The sequence below is a fragment of the Haliotis rubra genome, unplaced genomic scaffold, assembly GCF_003918875.1.
Source record: "Haliotis rubra isolate DU_JTF1 unplaced genomic scaffold, ASM391887v1 Scf369, whole genome shotgun sequence".
Classification (NCBI taxonomy): Eukaryota; Metazoa; Mollusca; class Gastropoda; order Lepetellida; family Haliotidae; genus Haliotis; species Haliotis rubra.
The window spans coordinates 689,655-702,559 of record NW_025767045.1 but is presented as its reverse complement, the minus strand read 5'-3'; the positions used below and the strand labels follow the sequence as shown (position 1 = coordinate 702,559).

Sequence of the window (12,905 nt, the reverse complement as noted above, 5' to 3'; positions counted from 1 at the left end):
GGTACAACAAGGACTGGTCGGCTCGGAGTCAGTATAATGTGTCTGGGTGGATTATCTCAGTGAGGTAGCACTATAAAACCAGCTGGGCTAGTACAATGATCCATACATACACACGCATGATACACGTCGTCAAATGAATGAAATATTCTCAAGTACGACGTTAAACCCCATGTTACCTCACCTCACCTCACCTCACCTCACCTTACTACTAATAATAATACTTATGAGTTTGCTGCACTTTTGGAAGTTAAAAAAATGAGACATTTTCATAGTTTTACCTTGTATTATCTGTGCGATCACTTAATAGTAGCGATGAGTATATATCTAACATTGCACAGACCTCCTCTCGCTCATGAGAGTGCTTTGATTGGACGATTACTTTTTAAGCCGAGCCACTCAAACATAGCTCAAAACGAATACAAGGGTATTAATCATATTAAAATGGAGATGTCATACACAAGTCGATTGAGGATCCAAGTATCACAGAGCACTACAACCTACTGCTGTTAGGTATTGAACGGTTGGCGAATACAGGTGAATTCATTGAGAAACGAGCACGCCCGAATCCAATCACCCAGTCACAACACTGGTTCCCGTCCTTTCACCGCGGCAGACACCCTTGTCCGCATTCCTCCCCTCGCCGCTTCCTCTATACCCGCCGTCGTCTGTCACACGGGTCACGTGACCTCCTACAGGGCAGACGACACAAGTTTATTTCTTTCTTTAACAAAACATCGGGTGCAAAATTCTTCAAACTCCATAAAGAAAAAGTTATAGACGAAAACGCCAGAAAGAAAACTCGAGTTTTTGTCATATTCAAATCTTTTTATTATGAAAGAAATTCAATTTAGTAGACTTGACAATATACACCAGTACCTCCCCGCAAGGGAGTAACTGGCTGTCTTCTCCAATTGGCTTCTGTCGAGCACGGGGGAGCCCGGTTACCCCAGTTTCACGTGCTGGAATGTAGGTTAACCCTTACAGTGGATTGCATTACGATTGACCAATTTGTAAAATATGAAAGTCGGTTAACCCTTTAAACGTGTTGCATTACGATTGACCTACTTGTATAATATGTAGGTCAACCCTTTGAGTATGGTGTATTGCGACTGACCATTTTGTGAATTATGAATGCCAGTTAACCCCTTCAAAGTGTTGCATCATGTTTCACCAACTTACATAATAATGAATATATAGCAGGTAATTGAATGTATTGCAATACTATACAAAATTAATGTGGCGTAAAGCTAATATATTTTCTTACCGCTGAGCACCCGACATAAACTGTTTAATTAACTTTTTTCATTTTTTACGCGACCTACATGTTAATCTTAATATCTGATAACCCTTTCAATACTCTGTATAATTACGATTGAGAAACTTGATCTCAATATGGTTCAACCCCTTTGAATGTGTCTTATTCATGTGTCTGGAGATCTTCTATATTTGTTTAAGTTGTACATGTGGTAGCATATTATATCTATACTATTTGGTTCATTATTTGTAAACAGGAGGTTAAATTTGTCTGTGGTAGTAAGGCTTTGAAAGTTATTAATTTGAGAGGAAAGGGAGTTAAGGAGTGTCGTGCATCTGAATATTTGGTACAAGACATGAAATAGTGGACTTCATCGTCAAGGACTGAGCATTGATCACAGAGACGGTCCTCCAAAGGTGGATCACGCAGTCTTAGCTTTGTGAAGTGGATACGGTGTTGTTTGTTGTTGTTGTTGTTTTGCTTTTGTTTTTTGGGGGCCTACCAACGGAAACCAACAGTGAAGCCAGTGTGGATCCGGGTTAGAATCGGCCTTCAGTAACCCATGCTTGTCGTAAGAGGCGACTAACGGGGTCGGGTGGTCAGGCTCGCTGGCTTGGTTGACACATGTCATCGGTTACCAATTGCGTAGATCGATGCTCATGCTGTTGATCACTGGATTGTCTTGTCGAGACTCGATTATGTACAGACCGCCGACATATAGCTGGAATATGTATACACACTTTAAATAGAGTGTGTGAGTAACGCTTTACGGTGCCGTTAACGATATTCCAGCAATATCACGGCGAGAAACACCAGAAATTAGCTTCTCACATTGAACCCTTGTAGGGAATCAAACCGGGTCCTTGACGTGACGAGCGAACGCTTAACCACTAAATTACCCCCACCGCCTTCTTTAAAAATAGCCATACAAATTACAAACTTTATATGGGTTTTGCGTCCTCTTGTAACCTGTGTGTCCGTTGCTATTCAAAGGTTTCTATTTCATACAACCAATGGAGTTGTTGTTGTTGTTGTTGTTGTCCTGAGAGTTTATTATATGGCCATTGAAACTCTAGTGATAACGGATGAAAATGTACTCTGTGCGCACACACACACACACACACACTCACACACTTCAAAAGCTGCATCCGCCCCTGGGTTCAACCCATGCAAGTCTGGAATATGTGGCAAATCTTCCTGTTTCTGAAAATCAATAAAGAAAGTCTCGGGGCTCCTTTTTATCATATTAATATAATTTAGGAAGCATTTTCTGTAAAATATGTTCATATGAACTCAAGAGGTCCGTTTCAATCTTTATGATTTTAGGACGTAGTACAGAGTTAAGCACCGAGGTCGCATAAACATCTGCATCTTAAAACTGATGAACGCATTAATAATTCTAAGCCGAGTGAAGGAGAGCTGATTTAATGCATTATGCCGTGGACAAGTATGGTGTCACAACTTTACATAATGCAGATGTGAACATTATTTAGGGTACACTCAAATAAAACATCGTGAGTTATGTGTTTTTAAGGCCGGTTGGCAAACGTTTGCATGTAAGCGTAAGGGACCTGCTATTTAATTATTCGCTGGGGGCTGGGGAGTGGAAGTTTTTGTCTGAGACGGATTTCTTTCAGTCTGAGTTAGTGCTCAGTGCCGCTATGACATGCAGGGTTTTTATTCTTGACAGTGTGAGGCTGTGTGTGTACATGAGTGGTCGGGTGTGTGGTGTTTGGGAGGGAAGGTGTGTGCGTGTGTGCGTGTGCGTGTGCGTGTGCGTGTGCGTGTGAAATCTGAAGCAAAAACATATTTCAGCCTTATGGGTAACCCCAGAATATAAAACGGTCAGCGACTTAAGGATACAACTCAAAAGTACTTAAAGAATACCGGTTTACTGAGTTTCATAGTAGTGTCCAAGAGCGTTAACGTGTCATGGTTTGAGAGATCAACCCTTGTAAAGTGCAGTTATAATGTTTTTTAACCCATTTGAGAACTAAGCATTCGCTGGAACTCGGAGACCTGTGCTCTTGCGGGCGTTTAGCATCCTGCATCTAGAAAGTATGACGCTGTTATCGCCACTAAGTGCCCTTGCTGGGAATAATAGAACTCGGATCTTTGGCGGTAGTAATGCTTTAAGAACTTATTGTGCTGTGGCGCGACTGTCGAACATCCAGATGTTAAATAATCAAATGAGTCTAGATATAAAAAGTGAGTGAGTGAGTTTAGTTTTACGCCACACTCAGCAATACTCCAGCTTTATGGCGGCGGTCTGTAAATAATCGAGTCTAGACCAGACAATCCAGTGATCAACAGCATGAGCATCGACCTGCACAATTGGGAGCCAATGACATGTGTCAACCAAGCCAGCGAGCCTGACTACCCGATCCCGTTAGTCGCCTCTTACGACAAGTATGGGTTACTGAAGGTTCATTCGTACCCGGACCTTCACGGGTAGATATAAAAAGACATGTAATTAATGCTGGCCTTGGTCAATTTTGTTTTTAACAGATGAGGTGGAATGGGTGAGTTTAGTTTTACGCCGCACTCGGCAATATTCCAGCTATATGGCGGCGGTCCGTAAATAATCGAGTCTGGACCAAGACAATCTAGTGATCAACAGTATGAGCATCGATCTGCACAATTGGGATGCGATGACATGTATCAACCAAGTCAGAGAGCCTAACCACCCGATCCCGTTAGTCGCCTCTTACGACAAGCATGGGTTACTGAAGACCAATCCTAACCCAGATCTTCACGGGTTTGAGGTGAAATTATCACACTCACAGAGCGACGTACCAGCATGTACATGATTCCATATAGACAATACAACAAACTACGTTTATAACAAACACGCTTATGACGGACTGACGGATGTACTGTGTTTTGTTCCGGCCACTTTCTGTATATTTTGGGGCCGTTGGGTCGCCTAATGGTTATAAAACGGTCCCTCGTCACCTGGGTTCGATTCCCCACATGGGTACAATGTGTGAAGCTCCCGGGTATTTTAGCATTTCTGAAATTCTGATTCCACACATGGGTACAATAGTTTCGGGCTGTTTAGGGAGTTATTAAGTCGCTCAAGTCTTGAGAAGACCATTTCTGCTTCATTTTGTCTTTTCATACTTGAAGCTGTGACAATGTACCAATGCCCCTCTTCATGAGAATTTTTCTGCCAATGATACGGTAGAAATGATATTGCTGGAATATTGCTAGTCATGCTGACGCCGTTGCTCGACAGGGGCATTGTCTTCTTCAATATATACATCATCATTACCAAAGTCTACAAAGTGCCATTTCTGGTGTCCCCGCCGTGATATTGCTGGAATATTGCTCATTAATTAAACTAAAAGCGGCATAAAACCATACTCACTCACTCACTTGTTCCTTTGAGTTTGTCATGACTATGTATTATTCTGATTATACCCATACAGGAAACCAAGAGCCTGGGTTAGAACTGATATTCAGCTACCCATGAGTCCACTGAATGCGTAGAGTGGTCTGGTCTGACTTCCTTGACACATGTCATCGTATGGAAAGTGCGTAGATAGATGCTCACGATGTCAATCACTGGATTGTCTGGTCAAGACTCGATTATTTACCGTCATGTAACAGGGACTAATGGTAAAAGCGTTCGCTTGTCACGCCGAAGTCCCGGGTTCGATTCCACACATGGGTACAATATGTGAAGACCATTTCTGGTGTCCCCTGCCGTGATATTGCTGGAATATTGCTAAAAGCGGCGTACAAACTAAACTCACTCACACACTCTTTCTGCCTCAATCGTTTTGGTTAACCAAAGAATCGGGTTTGATTTTGCACATGGGTACAATGTGTGAAAAACATTTCCCCCGCCGTGACATGGCTGGAATATTGCTGAAAGCGGCGTAAAACCATACTCACCCTTTATACATAAATGAATATTTGTCAAACTGCTATATTTAGCTGAAGGAAAATCACGCTTGTTATTTCCCCATACATATCCAACATATTAAAAAAAATGTCAGAATTCAGAAAGTGTTCATCTGCCACGATCGACAAGATTTAATCAGACATTTTTATCAGATATAGAAAACTATAATTAGCGTGAACAACAAACGGAATGTTTACATGCGTGATTATCGCGACAATCTGTTATAGATTTACCGCCACAAATCTGTTCCATTCTAAAAGTTCCAAGGTAACCAAACGTTATCACTGAAAGGAATCGATACAATTTCATTACATTAAGTGCTGTAGGACATATTCCGGACAACGCGAGAGGTCGGGCGACGTTGCCGACATTTTCCCAAGAAGTTTTAAGTACCGTCGGTCCCACAAGCAAGAATTACAGACTATTTATCAATACTTTCTGTAAGCGTCAGTCAGTCTCAATTACAGGACAGATGCACTGCGTTCGATCGCCGACCATTCTTTCTAAAGCCAAACACAGCTCCAACACAAAAGGAATAATTCATATGACCACGTGCAACCTGTGCTTTACACGTGCGGCGTAACGCACTAAACATAATTCTCAAGCCTTTCATTACATTACTTGGTTATTTTCTCACACAGATCGGAAGTTAAAGCATAAAACCTCGTTAATGAAAAATACGCTGTAAAACGTCGTGTTTGTCGCTGAAAGCGTGTGAAAGCAGTTCACGTCGACGACCCTGGGAACAATGCTACGCCACGCGACTGACAACTGCACGTGAGGCGACCGACACGCGCCCCCGCCAATCAAACGCTGGCAGCATACAGCCCAAGGGAGGCAACTCCTACAATGACGGACAGCGGGTCAACGAGAACGGCTTTTCTCATGGGGGTGGAAATGAATCGGAAGGTAAATTTCCATGATAAAATAAATTATTGTCAGCCATCTGTCATGTTTGCTTGACATATGGGTTCCAGCCGTGAAACAAAAAAAGAAACGTGTTTTCAGTTTTAATCGTATGCAATCTCATTTAATATTTCTCGTGATTTTCTCGTATTTTCTTTCAAACGATGTTACCTGGCACTCGACTAGGGTACTGGGCAACAAAACAACTAAATTATCTTGAAAGGTATCACTCTCTTTTTATATTATGAAACAGTTAAATAAACCAGACGAAGAAAATATTCGTTCGTGCTGCATAGTTTGACGAAGCATAATTAATTTCAATTAATAACTTTCTCAGACTTACTACCACTGAAAAATTTAACCTCCTTTATAGAAATAATGGTCCAAATAGTATAGAAATTATTTGCTACCACATGTACAACTTTAAACAAATATAGAAGATATGATTGTGCTAAGCCATTATTATTATTATACACATTTGTATTATTATATGTTTTATTGCGCATCATATATATGTGATTCTTTATATATCTTGTTTATGTAGTTTATAGAATATTGTCACTGTTTCTGTATTGAACGTTCGCACAATAAATATTTTATCTCTTATCTTTATCTCGTTTCTTTTATTCCGCGAATTTTAATATTAGACGCAATCCATGTGAAAAGAACCATGAAGATTGAAGATTCGATACATGAACCTGTGGGATAGAGTAGACTACAATATGTTAGCAATGCATAAATAAAAAAACGACAAAACACTATTAAACACAAATTAAAACTCCTGATAATTCCAGATAACCTGCCACGTATTCATTACATGACCAACATTAGTTTCCTAATATTCAAAACTTTCAACATTTGTCACGTTAGGAAACTGACTTGTACAATTAACTGACGGTTCAGAACAACCACCGCCTTAAGTCTCGTCACACCACGCGGATTCTCACGCTATTTCGCATCGCGTGAGATTTCGCGACAAGGTTTAACAATTTCGTATCGGTTGTTTCTCATTATCAGAGGAATGATTCTTATCTTCACAGATTAGAAAATTTAATCAACTTGTTTGATCCTCAAGTATGTGTTATATTTCATGTGAAGTTTGATTTCAGATAAAAGACCGAAATTTCTTTAGCGATGATATCGGTTCTTGGGCTGCGCTGAATTATTTAATAAAGACCACATTAAATACCGTGGTCTTGTATATTGTAATGAGATAAAAATATGGAACTTTGTAAATATTTCCGGCAAATCCATAGGTAATCTCAGAATATGAATGTTTTATTTAAAAGAAATGTTTCGTGTGAATCCATAGGCTTTGTTGAAGAAAAAATCACTTTCCTCTAAAATAAAGTCAGAAATATTTTAAACAAGAGTCATCAGAAGATGACATATCCCCCCGGCCCCTACATATTTGAAAGAACAAATCATCTGACAGTTACTTAAAGTCCAGCTTGATTTTTGTTAGACTAAGTCCAAATCGTTTCCATGGAAATCATGAGTAATATAAATGCCAAATATCTGTAAATAGCAAAAGGCACCATTTCAAAATTTCCCTAGCATATCTGCCAAGTTCTGTTGAAAGATACTGAACTCTTTTCAAGGTGTGCTCCGGATATGAAGCCCACCCCTCCCTTTTGGGACTAAGTCCGAATCGTTTCCATGGAAACCAGGAAACACAAAAATGCAAAAAATCTGCAAATAGCAAAAGGCACAACTTTAGGATCTGTTTGATATATCTACCAAGTCTTGTTGAAAAGTATTGAACGGTTTTTGAGTTATGCTCCGGAAACGAAGCCCACCCCTCACTTTTGGGACTAAGCGGGAAAAATACCGGGGGGGTTAAAAGGTATACTGAAAGGTATGAAATGTGTGCTGTAACAGTGCTCCTACTGCACTTCCAGTATTTCCATTGCCAAAAGAATATTATTGATAATACAAGTGTAACTCTGTTTTGTGGATAGTAAATACGTTATTTCAAATTTCCTGGATCTCTGTAATTAGATGAAAAGAGAATAGCTGTTAAACAAAAATAAAATTATTAGAAATATATATATTACCTTGATGTTTCACTCTAACATCACAGCAAATAGTTGTTTGATGCATTTGATATGTGTATTTATCTGCCTTGGTGTTAGGTAAACTCCATCGCGTAAACACGGAATAGTTCAATCGCTATTTGTATATATTTTAACAGCCGATAATTTTGATTGAAAGTTTCATTCAGAAAAATGCATTTGAGGTACAGGCGTGTATAACAAACTGTTTGTCTATGCACTCGGTTACGGTACCTTAAATGGAGTTATTTTGATTAGAATATATAGTATGCCCCGCCGCATTGAAGCCTGCATTGGTTTCCCAACAGTAAAATGTTAGGCAGTAGGGGCACTTGACCGGCCCACATGAGGTGATGACAGCATGGAGATAGGACAGGGCTTAACAGGAGGGCCAATAAATATGCCTTTCACTTATAGCGTTATCTGATGGTTGTATGATGTGACATCTAATTGGTAATGACCCCAGCACGTGTAGCCCCAATGCAGATGTTCTTAGTCTCTGAATCTCTGGTCTCCCTAGGGCTCCTTTTCAATATAAATGGGCTTGTTTGTTACTATCCAAATTATATATATTCAGAGACTAAGCCTTAGTCTACTACCCATGTAGTCTGTCTCACAGTCCCTGAACAACATTATTTTCCCTACTGCCTAGCCCCTCTCTGCAGTGCTAAAGCCCTAAATAAAGCAAGTCTAGATTTCCTCAGGTTCAGGGTCTGTTAACATCTGCAAGAAAACTAACTCACTTTGGGGGTCGGGTTACAAAGTAAACATATCTAACTATCATGGCTGGCCGGACCAACATCCTCACCAGTGGTCTGGAATCTTGCCCTCACATTTTCATCTGTCAACTCTTAATTAACAAGCACATTGGGTGACATGAAGCTATAGTGGAGTCCTTGTGCACAGTTTCTGGTTTGAAGAGACAAATCAAGCAAAATCTTGGGGAAAGGTTACTCCTGAATGTTATGTTGTAAAAAGTATTGTTTCATTGTCTAACTTGGGTCCACACATAGCAGCCCAATTGTTAATGCGGTTAAGGATTTAATTGTAATTAAAACAAGGGTTATTTTTCTTATTCCTGATATAAGATTATTATGTGAAACTCTGGTGTGTTTTGAGTATCTCTTTTTATCTAATTGCTCAACAGTAAAACATATGGCAGGGACTTAGCACTCATGAAGAGTGAGTGAGTGAGGTTGGGTTTACACCGCATTCAGTAATATTCCATATATGGCGGCGGTCTGTAAATAAGTCGAATCTGGACCAGACAATCCAGTGGTCGACAGCATGAGCATCTACGCAATTGGGATACAATGACATGTGTCAACCAAGTCAGCAAGTCTGACCACCCGACCCTGTTAGTCGCCTTCTCGTGAAGAACCAAATTCAAAAGGCACAGCATCTCGGAATTAAATCTGTTTACCTTCGTGATGTGACGCATGCAAGGTGAAATCTAGTGAGGATGATCTAGTATCTAGAAATACCCAGAACATCTTCAAGCGTAAGACAGACGCTGGCCTTTTCACTTCCATTGAACAGTTTGTTTAAAAAAAGGTGGTTATCTATATCCTCTTCGCATATTATACAAATGGAAACTTTTGAATTTGGAGATAAGTTCAAATTCATAAATAATTTTGTTGGTGTTCCACACAGATCTTGCACCTTGGTCATCTAGTGTCAAAGTGACATTGTGGGCTGCAAGTTTCCCAACAGTAAAATGTTAGGCAGTAGGGGCACTTGACCGGCCCACTACCCATGGTGACTTGACAAAATACTAACTGTTCACCAGATGTTCTTTGAATCTGGAGTTATGTTCTACAAATTATAATATTCACTTATTAATGACGTGAGTAATGAGTGTAATGAGTGAAAAAAATATAAAAATTACAATCTTTAAATTCTCAATAATTTCTGGTTGTACTGTATATCTATGTTACCGAGACTGTCAACTAGTCTTACTGACGGGAAAACGTGACTGTTAACTAAAGAGTTTTCTTTATGACATGTCAACGGGAAAACGCGACTGTCCAATAGCCTGCTTTGGTTATGACATATACAGTACTGACAGGATCACACGACTGTCAATAGCCTTAAGAAATTAAGGAAGTTATGACATAATCAAGTACAGTAAAATATTCTGCCGATGTTCCAACTCACGGAGAACGTATAATTGTGACCAAGACCTTGACCCGAAATTTACTTCATCGTGCATCTTCTGAGAAAATCAGCAGGGGACGAAAACCTGCTATGTTCAAGTGTAGACAAATATACTTCCTGACAACCTCTGAAGACTTAACTTTTTGACACATGATAGCATCAGCATACATAGAGGACCCCCGCTAAGTGTAATTTCAGCTCATTTGTTATTATCATTAATTTACATATATGTATGGGGAAAGTAGTCAAAATATTATACTAATACCACACACGTTTCAGTGCCTCTAACATGAAGGTTTAGCTATGTGTGCAATGTAAATCTCTCTCTCTCTCTCTCTCTCTCTCTCTCTCTCTCTCTCTCTCTCTCTCTCTCTCTCTCTCTCTCTCTCTACTTTAACTCACTCACGTGCGCACGTGGTCGTCTCAAACTGCCACAAATGTTAATGGTTTTTAAAACATAGAAATAAACGTAGACAATTTTGTCTTTCACTTCCAATGCAGGCGTACATCTGGTATATAATTACAAACACAGAGCTTCTTTCTCAAAAGCAGAAACCTTTTACTTTATTTACATGTAACAAACTGTACACGGTGGTCAGAGAGCGTGTTTAGATACAGTGCAGGGTATATATCAGATTTCAAAGCACGGCAGTGGGTTATGATGAGTTATCGCACACTGACCCCTATCCCGTCACTTGGTCCTACTCGGACCGGTCAGTTCTCACGCCCGACCCCCGCGGTGCGTGACACGTGACAGCTTTATGCGGACCTGTCTTGAAGACGTCCATGTTCTCGTGGGATGCAGGTTTTAAATGGGTTGCGTCCTGTCGCTTCGTTTATTTGACTTGATGGATAAAAGACCCACCGAGAGTGTCGATCCTGTCAACTCTTTCCGTGCCAATATTTAACTGCATATGTATTTACACTTGACATCTAAAGGTTTCTAAATAGGGCAATTTATTCCCGGACCGATGCATGCATATTTATTTGTGCTTTCATCTGTTTTTGTATTGATAAGATCTGCTACCATGGTAGCGTCGAAAGGGCATTTCTTTTATCATATGAATGTCTCTCCAAGCATGAAAACAGTATATATTAATGTTCATATATCGTAAGTAAAACCTGACCAAGGGTTTTAATTAGGATGCCTCTACATTTTGATGAAAGCTCCATATTCTCTTTGAAGATAATGGTATAGACTGTCCTTAAGAAGGTTCAGATATGTGTTTTTCTACTGCGACCGGAACTTAAGGTCCTAATCTTTGATGTGGAAATGGAGAAAATACACTTATTGAGTGTTTCCATATTTACTGCGATTCCTGTCGCTAAACAAACAGATGTTCCTCAAAACAAGTTTTTTTAATCGCGGACTTGTGATTATTATTATATTTATAAAGTGGGAGAAAAACATGATAAAATTCATAGGTTGTAGTCCGTCCGGTTGTTTTAACCTTAAAAATGTGTTCCTGCAACCAGTTGTGAACAAGTTCGACCTGAAACTCGATCAGCTGGATCAATTAGTGCAATGGTTCTGCACGGGAGATTTTGTTAGACTTAGTCTCTGAATATATATATTATAATTTCGATAAATAAACAACAACAACAATTTCTTTTAAATTGAAATGGAACCCCAGTGGGAGACCCTGAACCTGTGGAAATCTAGATTTGCTTCATTTAGGGCTTTAGCATGGCAGAGGGGGCTAGGCGGTAGGGAAAATAATGTGGTTCAGTGACAGTGAGTTGAATTGGGCCTTACGTCACATCGACATTATCCCAGCCATACAGTGACGAGATCAAGTCTGCAATCATACAGTTTAATAGACTGTGAGACAGACCAGAGGTCTTGTGTACGGTTGAATTTGTGGCTCGTATTTCTTTGTAGCATCCACCTCCTGTTTCCGTATCTCGGTACCCCGAAGACGTTGATTCGAATAATTTATTTATCCACCTGTAATTGATTTCGATATTTTATTTAAAGCCTGTCTGCTTCGTGAATGCCCGACAGGTAGAACAATGAATTCCTCTAACAAGGGTGTATTTAATAACTGTGTATTATTCATACGAAAGTCGTGAGAAAGTATTTCAAAGACAACGTGTAAAATCGATTCTTACTTAACGCGATATATACCACATATCCATGTTTGAAAGTTTGGGGGTATTTCTCAAGTCCAAATGATGTCGAAATTCTTACATTAATCAACCGTGAAGATCTGGGTTAGAATAGGTCTTCCGTAACCATACTTTTCGTAAGAAGCGACTAACGGGATCGGGTGGTCAGGCTCGCTGACTTGGTTGACACATGTCATCGTATCCCTAATGCGTATAGATCGATCTGGCTGACTGGCTGAGTATGGTTTTACGCCGTTTTTAGCAATATTGCAATATCATGGGGACACCAGAAATATCAAGTTGTACCCATGGGGAATCGTTCGGGACTTCGGCGAGAACATACTTTTTCATGGGACATTATCACCAGCATTACTTATGCGTGAACATTAAGTATAATAAAAATTATATTAAACATGCTTTATACGTGCGGCGGTATGGCCTTGTGGTTAAGAAGTTTGCTCTTCACGCCTCCACCCAGGTTCGATTCCTCACAGGAGTTCAGTTTCTGAAGCTC

The 12,905-nt window shown here is 39.9% G+C and overlaps 1 long non-coding RNA gene across 1 annotated transcript; it reads left to right on the top strand.

Annotated features, from left to right (window-relative positions):
* The first annotated feature begins 3,394 nt into the window (after positions 1-3,394).
* On the top strand, positions 3,395-12,093 carry LOC124285778. The gene is made up of 4 exons (XR_006900885.1): positions 3,395-3,405; positions 6,786-6,795; positions 7,147-7,151; positions 12,019-12,093. It is a non-coding gene; the product is annotated as an uncharacterized LOC124285778 (long non-coding RNA).
* Positions 12,094-12,905: the final 812 nt, after the last annotated feature.